Raw genomic sequence first — 14,099 nt, 5'->3', positions numbered from 1 at the left:
ATAAAACAAGTAACATAATTATTAGTTTTTTTTCAAATAACCGTTTTGTCAACTTTGACATTTCTTGAACCTCTAGTAATTCCAAAGATTCGACCAAATGCATTCGTGCATAGAAACAAATGGGAATGCTATATGTCATTCAATTAAACTGCTTACTAACCACATAGTTGAGAAGATGCGAAGCAATCAGTGGATGATCACACCTGTCTGTTCAGGCGATAGCGATCAATATGCCAGTCATAGTCCCGATAAACAGTTTAATCGATACTATTCACAGGCCGTGGTTAGATGGTGAAGCAATTAGTACATTGAATAGCGAGGCAATTGGGCATTTCCTGAGTGACACTGGCGTTCATTTGCTCTAACTTCGCTAAAAAAAGAATCAGGCGAAAGTATAGATTTTGTAGTTTATATATCACAGTTGGCTATTCGTAGTTATAGTAATCCGTAGTCGGTCTGATATTAGTAGTCACATTATTATTAACGTATTTCAGGAGACTCCAACTTTCTCGGTCCTACTCTATGTAAAATAATGCCAGTATTGTATATATGGCGCAGTTATTTGCCTAAATGAAGGCAATACTCTGGCAAGCACGCTCATCATATATGATTGGAATTGTATTCTATTGTTACAGTGGTAATACAGTTACACACGATTGGTTGATCGGCGTGCATTGGTGTACTCGTACCATCTGCGAAATTACATGGGAAACGTAGATTTGAAATGGTTAGGGCTGATGGTTGTCTAAGTGTATACTTTCACTATTTTTACACCCTGGCAATATGACCACTGTCGACATTACCACCAACAACTTGGGTTACTCGTTGTGAGTAGGAGTTGTAACTATAGTAACGGTTCATATAAAACGTATTCAAAATTAGCAATCGTCATGGTTGGAAACAATGTTTTTTTTTTAATTTCTGACATCTCGTTACCGATTATTTATGATATATTGTTTGATATCAGTTTAGTCACCGGTCTGGTCGATCACAGATTGAGAGTAACTTGAGCAATCAACAGAAAGTGCTCACGACTTGTGCCTAATGCCAGTCTATTCTTAGAGATCATTATACTAATACGTCAGAGAATTAAATAAAGTACAAACTGAAAAAGGAAATAATATTATTAAGTAACAGTACATAAGAACACATTTCGCCAGTGATGACACACATTTTCTTCAAGTTAAATATGTGATAACCTGACAATGTTTGTAAAAGTACGTGATCAAAAGCAGCAACTTTCGGGTACACTATAAACGGACTGCCTCAATGGACACGCCGAAAAAAAGAATCATTTTCGGTTTATTAAGTGAACTAAAAATGTTACGTGCGCAGGGACAAACAACAGTACGTATACAAAAAGCACTAATATGTATATGCCTCGTTTTTATTGTTATGTACGTACCAAAACCAGGTATAAACATTTTGATTTGATTTGCTTCAAACCTAGTACTTTCCTTTAGTACAGCATGTGTTCATACATGTTAGACACCAGGCTGGTACCTGTAATACCCCTTTCCTGAAATACTAAGTTATATTTTATATAATATTGTAAATCAATCCGGAATATACACATTGGTTCTAAAAGAATGCCACATTTGTATCGCTACCAACGTGCATGTGTGTTTTTTTTAAATAACTGCACCAAGGTTAGTGTTACTTGAACCAAATAATGTTAATAAACTTGTTAATTCATTATATCAGACCATTAGGTTCTATGAGTTTGTGTTTTTCTGGGACTGTATAATCTTCTATGGGGTTTTCTATGTGTCATTAAATCACAAACTACGGTAAAATTATATCCACTATCAAAAGTTCAGTAATTCGTGGTTTAGTGACTGATACAGTAAACACATATTTGACTTGAATTTTACTATTCTCTTAAATCATGTAATCTATTCAATTTATTATCAAGTATATTGGCTTTTTAAAATGCCCAACATGTACGGCGTGCACATCTGGTTTCATGCCCGCATACACAGGCTGGAAAATTACATTCACAGTGCACCCAAGTATTTCGAACCCTGTCATGCAATATAATATTCTGTCCTGGAACCAATTAACTCATTTTCATTACCAACATTTCCTTTAATTTTGATATTATTTACTATGAACCTAAATAAATATAGATCACGTGTATTTTCATTAGTGGTGGGTTTATTTTTAGAACTAAGTATCGCTAATAAGACAGCATAATCCGCCTAATCTATGAATAAACTTTTCTTGTACTGGCGCCAAGTATATAAATTTGACGGAAGTATATATTGGGCAAGTTACTTAACTTGCTTAAACTAAAAGTTTCTTTACTCAATCCAATACATAATTTATCGTGTATACTCGATTCTATCTTTATCTGACTATTGTGTGTAGTCCTTATAGAGGTATACATTATTATATCATGTTAGCTAAAAGTTTTAAAATTATTTCTCCAATTAATCTACTACAATATTCTGAATGTCATTAGTGTACTTCAAATACTCGGCGGTTTAAATACATCATAAATATAGATGGGCATAATAGAAAGTCTGGCATAATATTAATTTATGGTATCGTATTAATGATATAAAATCAAAGTCATTTGCGTTGCTCGAATACATTGTTTGCTACAGGGGTTTGGAATCACATCCTGTTGATAAGAACAAGTTATACAATTTATGATTGTTATCACTACAACCTGTTACAACTCAAAACTGCCGTTATTGGTGATTACTGTTGGTTTGCGCTGTGTTTTGATCTATTGTTCCAATCACTGCTGTTGAATTTGAATTTGTTTGTAAACGTGAAATCACGTGTCTTTATTAATATTACTTTGCGATGCCATGTCAATTATATTAACGAAACCGCGTGTCTTGCATATAAAATCAAGAATAATATAATTTCCGATATCATGTTAATGATATAAATGAAATTGTGTGCCGTGCATACAAAGCCTGGCATAATATTAATTTGTGCCGTATCATGTTAATATAAATGAAATCGCATGCCTCGAATACAAAGCCTGACATACTAATAATTTGCGATAACATGTTAATAATATAAATGAAAAATCGTGTCGTCCACGGAAATCCGTGAATGATACTATTTATTTCCAACATGATATGTAGATAGTATAACTTGGTTAAACTATGATTGGTCTGTGCAGCCATTAAACACCCATAGCGTTCCACGGAGTATAATTACCAGAACATTGCTTGATTAATAAATTGTTTACAGTACATCTTGAATCGTGTACGTGCGCTTCGGGTGCGAACAGTCGCTTCATCAATGGAATATTAGAACCAAAGCTATAATATCTGAAGAGTCAAATTTCATAAAAAGGATTCCGCAACCGACTTTCATTGATTTCCAAGTGTATGTATTGACTAATGTACATTAAATGAGGAATATAAGACATGTTTGCTCAGAATGTAAATAGCACAGACGTGACTCCTAACATTCCTTTAAGATGCTTCTCAAATTGAACTAATCGATCTTATGTGAATAATGGGAAGGGCGGAATATCCTATATTATGTTAATCGTGAAAGGGAACTACGATGAATTGAATTGTGATATGATTCTCCCCGTGTATATTTTAGGCTCTGTGTAAACACTAAACAGACAATGAATGTGAACTTTACTGTGCCAAGAGTAGATAATGGTACATGTTTCACTAGATATTCTTGGCTAACTATAAATATGTGACAACAGTCAAGTGATGTCGCAAGTCTCTTGCTTTGGTGTGTGCGACTATTACAGTCTAAACTAATTCTACTGCAAGCATTACATCCATACCTGCCCTAGGTCACGGTAATATAGGGCACCGGTCACAGCATACGATGTCAGTCTATCTAGTATTTCCATGATTACGTATCGCCATGCTTAGTGATTTTATCATCTAATATGAGGATTATCTTTTGAAACCATGCCCTCCATACGTGTGTTAAGCAGCACGAAAAGACTAAAATTCATTCCACAAACCGTGTACACGTATTCCACCGGGAGAACGAAAAAGATTATTGTAGTTACTGTAAGAAACCAATGCTTTGTCCCCAAACGAACATTTTACTTAGTTGGTTTACTCGATCGTCAGTATATCAAAATGTATAAATTGTGTATTCATGCAATTTTAGTTTCAGAACAACAATCAATGCGTGCACAATGGTTGTATCTTCACCGGTGCGGTACTTTTTACGTGCGTGATCGATGAGACCATGTGTTAGCGATATACATATTGTATGGTATCATGGTGAGGTCATCTCAAATACATGGCCTAGCTTTGTTGTTGTGGAGAATTAGGATTACAGGCTGTGACATGACAGATATATTCGTGCGTGGTATGCTAACTGAATGCTCCGCATCAACGCTTTACGTTTACTCATTATGACTGTTATTATTCAGAGGATTGCCATATTTTACGAATTATTCTTTTGTCAAAATTGCCGCTAAATTAGGAATATGACAAGAATCTTCTAACAGTAACTATTGAATAATCTTGATGAGGATTATGACGTCACTGGAATGTGCGTTTTCTGGTCCATTATTCCACTATAATAGTTCAACCATGACTATGAATCTTACGTAGGTGCAGTGGACGTATCTTAATAAGTGTGTTATTGAAACTTTTTAGTAAACATAATAAAGTTGATAACGAAAGGTGAATGTTTTTAAAAAAACAAGAGATGAAAGAGTTGCCTGTATGACTGTTTGAAATTCTGAGATTTTGACGACTTACACTTGTAACACACCTGTTGTATTTGTGATGGAACGTAAGTTGACCGAGTTTGATCGATCTGGAGTTATTGATATCAGAGTCAGCGGACAGACCCATTCTTTCCTTCATTTGCAATAACTGCTCGTTTAGTTATATCGCAATTTCAACAAATGTAATGCAGTTGTCGTGGCCACTTATGGCCCGGGACTAGACCAATATGGCGGAGGAAGACGTGTGCCTCTTGAATTGTGCATTCGTACTGCTGTCTTTCTTATTCGTCACATGTCAAGATTTTTAAATTCCCAACGTTTTCCCAAAGTATGTCTGGAATTTACGTCACATTACCTACTGAGATTATTAAAACCCGGATTTGGTAATCAAACAATCCATTATTCAGTTAGGATTATGGTTGTTCGCTCATAGAGAAAAAACCGAATGAGTAAAGTATAACTAGATTGCAAGCAGAAATAATGCACATGTACTGATATCAATCACAGTCTACTTACCAGATGCAGATTTTACTGAAACAAAAAAATACTGCAAAATACTATTAGCTGGAACTAATTTGATGAAACTTTGGCTTTTTTTATGGAGTTTATTTTAACTGATTTTTGATTAATTAAATATAAAATATAAGAACAAACAGATATAATTACTGGATTTTATTTTCGCTGATTCAGTGAAAATAGCAAAAAAGAATTCCAAGTAAAAATAAAGTAATTCACAATACGTACACAAATATTCAAGTCATTTCTTAGTTTGGATGCCGCAACCTTATGTTTGGGATTTCGCTAACTGTCCATGCAACACTTTATCATTGCGGTTATATTGATCCACCATCCCACCCAGGCATTCCATAGACGACACGCAGTTATCGGGCTGATGTAAGAGTAATTAGGTCACTTGGATTTCATCACTACTTAATTTTTGCGTGTACTGTATTATTATATCTGGACGTTTTGTTACTCTATACATTCATTCTATGACTGTCCACACACACAAAATAACTGCACGCCTAAGACAGCTTAGCGTTTGACACAATGTAACCACCGGTTGTATGTTGCTATTTAACAATGCTGTGACTAGTTGCAGAGGCTGTCAACGAGTTGTCACGTGTCCCATTAATTAATTATTTAATTGCTCCCGACTAAGAAGTTTGTAATCAAAGAAGAACCGCCGGAGGATATCTATAATGAAATTCAAGTTATGACAGTTTGATAGATGGACCTACCTGTTAGACAGATCGCTTCCTACCAACTATGTATTTCATCTATTCGGCGACACTGTTAGGCGGACGCCAGCATAACATATGGCGGCAGATAATTCTCATTATTAAGTAGCTTAGAGATATCATAGAGATTCTATACTTATTCTGTGATCCCATGGCTTTAGCCATTATAATGCAGAATTAATTTAGTCGTGACTTTATCACAGCAATGTGATGTCAGATTGAAATATGGATAATCCGGATAAAAATTCACTGTATTTATATCTTCACACCTTTTCATAGCCTCAATGTCGTGTAACTGAACATAGCATTCATTTTGTTGACAATTGACAACATTCTAAAGACCCATTGCATGCTGTGCGTACACAACATGATAGGACGGTTAAGAATATGGTACACTCTATTTATTTTTTACTTTACTTTACGTAGTGCTCTTAATATTCGGCAGAATAAAATGACTTTATTCAGTTTATTTGGAGTCATTGAATCAGACAAAAAACGTACATTATGTGGAATCTTTCTAATGGCGAATAGATGATATTTAGAATGTTTTTTGCTTGCAATATATTTAATTACAAATATTTATTTAATTAATTTGTTGAAAATGTTCTTCATAAAAAATTGTTTATTTTATAGTTGTATTTTACAGTTTATTTAATGCATTTTATATTGATAGTTGTTGTTTCTTGTGACGCAAAATAGAGATTTTATGTCAGTTCTTTCTATTACCCCTTCTAAAAGTTTATTAGTTATCATATGTGATTCTATGGCCAAAATTGTATGACACTGGTGAATCGAGCACGTATTACTAAACATTGCAGAAGAAATTAAAGCCAGCTTCTTTGTAATTCAGACATTCACATTAATTTTCAATGTATAAGATGCAATCTATTTACACAAAAATATCCCCAGGCATTCAATATAACATAAAATGTAAAATACGAAAACGGGAAGTAATAGTGAAATGATCACTCGTTCCTCCGGTGTTAGTTGATGATATTGTGAGATGTAGTTTGTTGCTATGCCAACCTGTTGGTGTAACGGGGCAGCAAGAATGTTTGGTTATTACCACTCGTCATGCTTGGCTTATTGTACAACGTGTCAGTGAATATATTAAAGCACAAATTGTAATATTTTTACCCAATTATAATAAAATAATAAAGTTCTTTGATGTAACCGCACACAAGCCAGAACTGTATAGCCCGACTTTATACCCGGGACCGGACCGTGCCAGGTCCAAGTAGAAATGTAGACTGGCAGACGCACTCGGCTTGTAAGCTGTTTACGGAGGATATTACAATCTCAGTCATAAACCTAGTGTCACCTGTTGTTGTATAATAAGGAATTACAAAGATCGGTTTACGTGGCGACAATGAAATATTTTATCATGTTATGTAACTACACAGGTATAATGAACTGATTTCTAACACTATATGTCGATCATTGCTATTTTTTGGACGCACTAAAATCTGCAGCAAAAATGTAGAATTTACAGAACAATTTATAAAAGTGGTAAAAATATTGAAAAAAAACTGAACTGTATGCATTCCAGACCACACTCAAATATCAATGTACAGTCTATTCGCTTGGCCATGTGTCTGTTATCTTTCACTCCGTCTTCGGAGTCAAAGCGGACAGCAGTTCGTTTGAACATTCTACGCACAAATCAATTTAAAGTAGTAGGGATTCAGAACTACTCTATTTAAAATGTTCTAATTCTGCCAATAGATCACTGTTGACACAGTAATCATAGGATATGGTTGTTGTTGAGTTTAGTGAACATAATTAATCAACTACTTGACGAGTTGTCTTGTTTCCAGCGTACACGCGACCTGATCGCCGGAAAACACTTGACTTGGAACTTCTAACTTGCTTGGACATGCATCATGTCATTGGAGACATTCATACGTCACTCAACGTTACTAAAGCGAGTGATCAAATACTGCTCTGGCAAATTTGGAAATCCATAGAATCGTTAATAGTTGTACGAGTCGTGACAAGAGAATGCCTCGGTGTATATGTTTTCTTTCAAGTTTAACTGGCAACAAAATATCTTATCTTTTCAATATTTCCAGAATTCAATAGGTAACCGTATTGTTTGGCTGCCTATTTTCATGGCTCACAAGTCAAGATTTAAACAACTATTTTCATGGTGTATTTATTTTCTGAATCTTATCAGAGAGCTTGTGTCGTGTATTTTGAAGCATCATTTAAAGGTATAACAGAATACATCAGATTTGGTGCTAACAAGAATGCCCGAATCTACCAACGTATGTAATTCCACAACTGGTATTGTTTATTTCACACATAAATTCATATATTAGAAGACAAAACAACAAACACAGTCCAATCTCTAGGCGTTTTCCCGTAATCACTCTGTGAAGTAACACAGAAGTGTGTCTGAAAGAAATGGTAGATGAGCCATCTGTAAACAATATTCACAACACGTTTACAGTGTTTTTACACTTGAAAAATTAACGTGTTGTCATGGTGACGCGCTCTTAGCAAGATACACCAATAGGGCAGTTTCGCTGGTCGTTAGGTGAACACCATTATGTGTCTTTCCAAACGGTTGTTATTACCGAGCTCAAACATGTGTCCTCGTGGTATCATCAATATATGCGTGGTTCAATTATTACTTTGTTATATCCTGCATTATACACATAATTGTGTCACGTGTTAGTCCATGAGGTGGGTCACAGGGTTCAGACTTTATCTACAGAAGTCATCTATCTGAACCGCCAGTCAAACAGGTGCGTGTGCAGAACGAGTGAACTCTCAGCAGTGAGTCTAAACGAATTAAGAAATACGTGTGCAGATATGTGGAATGGAACATTCTTTGAGTGGAAGGGGAGAGGGGGGAGTAGAAATCATTAATAATTTGCATCGTTTATCAGACTTTCAAATGACTGGTAATTTGGTTGTCCAGACTGTCCAGCAAATAAAATAAATCCTTGCCATGATCTCATTAACTGAGACAAAATGGTTATGCCATGCGTTTCAAAGAACACACATAGTGATACATCGTTGATCGATAGTGAAAACCACCAATTTACTTCAAATGAAGTGGATTGAACACGGAATGAAGTCACGGCAAATTGATACAAAGTTTACTCGCATGAATTGCGTCGGAAAATAAATTAGTAGACAGAATATAACAATTCAATTCACTTATGCTTGCTTGCTTTCGTTCGCCACAGCGAACACCGTATAAATGTCAATATTCAAATACTTTGAACTTCGCCACTGATAGAATATACATTGTAAGCTCTTTATATTGTAAAATAGTAAACGTTTTTTTTTTCAACTTTGTGAATTAGTTCTACGCCAATGAACAGATACAAGTACACGACAGTGGCCTAATATAATTGGTTGTCTATGACAGGTACATGTAGTCACGTGATTATGATGCACCTTTCCAACCTTTATTTACACATTTGAGTTTTTAGACTGTGTTCATGAGTCTATGAGGATATGTGGTTGGATATTATTTTACCACAACAGTGAGATTGTCATGTTAGTTTTGTTTTACAGATTATTTTATATATGTGTATTCATTACAGAGTCAATTTAAAAGTTTTATTTTACAGATTATTTTATATATGCATTTATTACATAGTCAATTTAAATCACCTTTCTTTTTATTTCACCTAAATCCAAAAGACCACGGCATGTATCATTTGAAGTCGGTCAAACGTGTCCCTTGAAGTTGACTCTAGTGAACTCCATTTATAAGACTGACGTCAAAAATATTTGTGTGAGTGCAAAAAATTATTTCTATTCAAACAATCTAAATAGTTTAGGCTGCGTGTCGATTCAATACACAAGTTGATTACTGAGAACCATTATAACGGATTCCAATATAAATAGAGACCCATGCTGTGATTTGAGAACAGAGCGTATTGTTATTGTACAGAAGATCCCTTTGGCTTTGAGAGTTCGGCATTGGTATTTGTGGTAGACGTGCGAAACCATGGTAGATGCAATGGAACAACGTATTCCTCGTGGCCGACGGCACAGCCGATTGGTTGAATGAATGAATGGGTAATCTGCCTACTGCAAAGTCAGAAACTAAATCACGTCAATCGTTGGTGTGTATTATTGAACTTCATATGACCCAATTAGATATACTACGTATCCTACATTAAACACACGAGTATCATTGGTTGTATTTGTTGCAACTTACATATACTGTATTGGTAGTTGAATGAATGTAGTAGCATGATACGCATTCACAAGAAAATAGAAATGAAAGCACACACAACATGGGATATGTATAATCTATGTCTTGTGCATGTGGAGACAATTTCCAATTGAATTGCCGTCATGAGAGCCGGTATGACTCACTGATCAGTGCAAATGTCTAATGTTGACAAAAAACACACCAAACATAGACCTTTTAAAGTTTAAACTCAGTAGTCTGAGGTTTAAAAGTTGTTTTGTTAACTATAATATTTAATTGTAATAATCACGCTGTTAATATAACATTGCATGCAGAGGATAAACCTGAAATCAGTGCACCGTTAAGAAATTTATAACGAGATACAGGTTTCAGTTAAGGATTTGAACCGATCTAAATCAACATTTTCACTGGACTCTCCCTGACAATGTCATTGTATCGTCAACGTTAGCTGTACTGGGTGGGCTGTACTGACATAGTCAGGACTTCTTTTTGTTTTGTAATAGAAAATGGTGAATTTTCGATGTTTTAGCGCGATCGCCTGTGGGTGGGGCATGTTACAATTTGTATAGATATTATTACCCGGACATTATAGCCATCTCAAATCCAAGATAATGGTGATCAGGGCCCACCTCAGTGACACGCCGACATGGTTCTACTTACTGTCCTTCTACACTAAACTAACATTGCGCAAACCGCGTCCCACGTTCAAACATACAATGCATTTTACACGCGTTGTATACGTCACATGGGACCCATATCAAACATGACGACAGTATTATACGCATTATTGTGATCACTTATTGTAATAAAATGATAAAATCAGTTGGTTTGACAATACATAGGCCATGGGGTGGATGTCAATAGCAAGTTATACTCGGGCATATGATAGGCGATGGGCACAAATTGCTCTTTCGCTAAAATGGCCCCTTCGATAATTTCACAATACAGTGTTGCCATTGGCAACGGGCGTACGGCTAATTTCACTAATGACACCCCTGAGCCTGGAGCTTCTTTACTCCAGTGCCCATTGAATGTCAATATTAAAGATGTTTTGTATACGTACCATCCATGAATCACGCATCACATGCTTGTTAATTGCAGTTCGAGAGAAGTTTAACAACTTTATAACAAGTCTTTGTGGACAGAAGTCGCTATAACAGTAATGCACGTTCAGTACTGCAAGAAGTCAGTTTGTTATTACAATGATTCAGGCATTCTTCTTGAAATGGTTTAGTTAGAATGTGCTATGCAAATATAAGTCTGTGCGAGTTTTTAATGAATATGTAAATTATGTATATATATTACTGGCTATTTAACGAAGTCTTCATTTTCACGGTCAGAAATTGTATGATGAGGGATTGCTCATCCTTACCTTCAGATGTGCCCATGCGGAGTAATCATGTAGCAATGCTCCCCAAAGTTAGCTGATTGTTCGGCTTACACATTTAATACAACGTTTTTAATGAATTACCCCCACTTCATCGTCGCTGTACTATTGGAAACCACAGACATGCGAGTACCAACCACTCGGAACGGGTATCAAATATTATTAACGTTATTGTATGGCCCCAGTGAGAGTATGAGTGTGGAAATTGTATACACTGTGGCAATGCGTCGATATCAAAACACAGAGGACAATACATGGCGTTCATTGGAGTAATTTTGTCTTTCGATAACATAACACATTGTAACGCCTGATAAAATCATGATATTAAACACTCACCTTTTACAATTCGGTTTTCGATGTAGTATGCCCGGATTATGTTTGCCTCGGTCGATATTGGAAGTGAATCAATGCGAGCTTATATCGTCCACTGCTTTGGTGCACTCGCCGGTTACCACGATTACGCAGTAGCGCCCTCCCCTTGGCGATAAACCTACCCGGTATGATGTTGCCAGTGGGGGCGACCCAACTCTCGCGTGTATGTTTGTATATTAGTCGCTGTTGATGCCAGTCTGTTCTCGGGGCTGGTCCGCACAGTCGTGGTATTGGCCAGGAATCCCACAAAGGTATATTATTGTGACATGCGCTAATCGCAGTCATCTGTAATGCAAAATAAAACTGTTATATAACACGTACACTATATACAGGTCTACTGTATTTCCAGTTTACGCGAGACGGATATATGCCTTATTTTGCGTTACAATAAACACTTGTGCACTATAATCACATTCATGTTAAACGGCTGTTTTTTTCAATTTATGTCTAAAATGTACATTTGATACGGTTCTCTTGTACACTGAAATCACATTACGCTACTTTTGGAGTTGCCGTTAGTGTTGAAAGATGTACTGCCCTCAACGTTAAGCGTTGCTATGAAAACACGGGACAGGAGCATTCTCATAAGGGTCGACCATTTGAATTCATGTGGGATGGCTTGAGGATTTGTTTGAAAATAAACTGAAAGCAGGAGAATGTCAGAATACATGTCAGGCGTTGCAGGAAAAAAATGACAACATTAACAAAAATGTGCAATACAAAAAAATTTACACAGGTCACACTCTTCTAGCTGTCCCTCCCATGACTTTCAAATGTTTGTCCCCTTAGACCAGTTTGTGTCGAATTCCACTACTGAGCTACTTTTCATTGCACACAATGAAAAAAACAGTATCTCAAAAACCGCTTGCCAAATTTGAATGTAATTTTATACATATATGATCAGCGACAATGCACAGATGCAATTACATAATTTGCATAATAAGTTACAAATTATCAATTGTCCAACGATATCAACAGAACCACTTAATATATTTCAGTGAAACCTGGAAAATTCCACTGACTTGGTTAGTTCTTGTTTCAATTTCCTGAATACTAAATATCTTATTTGAATACTAAATAGCAATTCTTAGCTATTCGACAGATATCTCAAAAACTACTCATTGGATTTCAATGAAACTTTGTAAATATATTCTCCAATGTGGGCCATGCGTTCATAATTATCTAATTTGCACAAATAAAATAATAAATAAGACAACTAATAGGTGTTTCGCTGATATCTTGTAATGTGCATTTATTCAATGGGAGAGACGACCAAAGTTCCCGATCATTCCGATGGCATTCAACCGACGATCGTAGAGAAAAAAAACACTTCTTATCAACGCAACGTCGCAAGTTGTGTAAAATTCTTGCCATTGTACAAGCGCTAGACTTTGTGCTATTTGCGCAAAGGATGCCGCTATGTATAGTGTGTGTGTGTCGGCAGGGGGATAGTATCAGTTGTTGTTTTTAATAATACATCTTACAATTTTTCTGATAAAGAGGATAGAGTTCTACTTTTTAAACAACAGTGCTAGATGGGATCAAAATGCTATAACTTTGACGTGTTATAAATATTGACGTCAGCCAACACGATCAAACGAATGTCAACTTCACAGACAGAGGGCGGTATTCACGTCAAAAGAATTCATTGCATTTGTATTTATATTCCCAGGAAACAGACATGTGAGAAACGATGTATATCAGAGAAAATAGTGTTTTAGTAAAACATTAAAACAGTTAAACTATAACATATCAAAACAAATGTCAAGTGCTCACAAAGTACCAGGTGAACCCAAAAACATTCGACTGCTGAATTGTTTTCTAAGCACAATCTTAAAGATGTGCAAAAAATAAAAAATGCGGCCGATCGGAAACATATATCACATAGTGCAATGCAATATTCCACTGTGCCGTTTTTCAGAACGATTTTATTCTCACATGATCAAATACAACACCAAGCTTCCCTATCTAAAAAAAGGCGTTTTGCAAGCAACACCTTTAATTGATGGTCACTCTACTGAATCAATCTTACTAGTAACCGCGATAGTATTTGTGATTAATAAACAACCCACAGTAGCGCTGCATAAAAAAACACCTAAAAATTCAATAACTCGACGCCATCGGTAGCGTTATGTTTGGTGGTCTGATTCTATTAAACGTTTATAAACGGGCTGTTTATTACTGTTAGTGTTCGTAAGTATAATACGAGACAAAGAATAATATAATTTGACGCAAATG

This window comes from Saccoglossus kowalevskii, chromosome 3 (genome assembly GCF_978046115.1).
Source record: "Saccoglossus kowalevskii chromosome 3, keSacKowa6.1, whole genome shotgun sequence".
NCBI classification, from domain to species: domain Eukaryota; kingdom Metazoa; phylum Hemichordata; class Enteropneusta; family Harrimaniidae; genus Saccoglossus; species Saccoglossus kowalevskii.
This window is presented reverse-complemented; position numbering follows the sequence as displayed.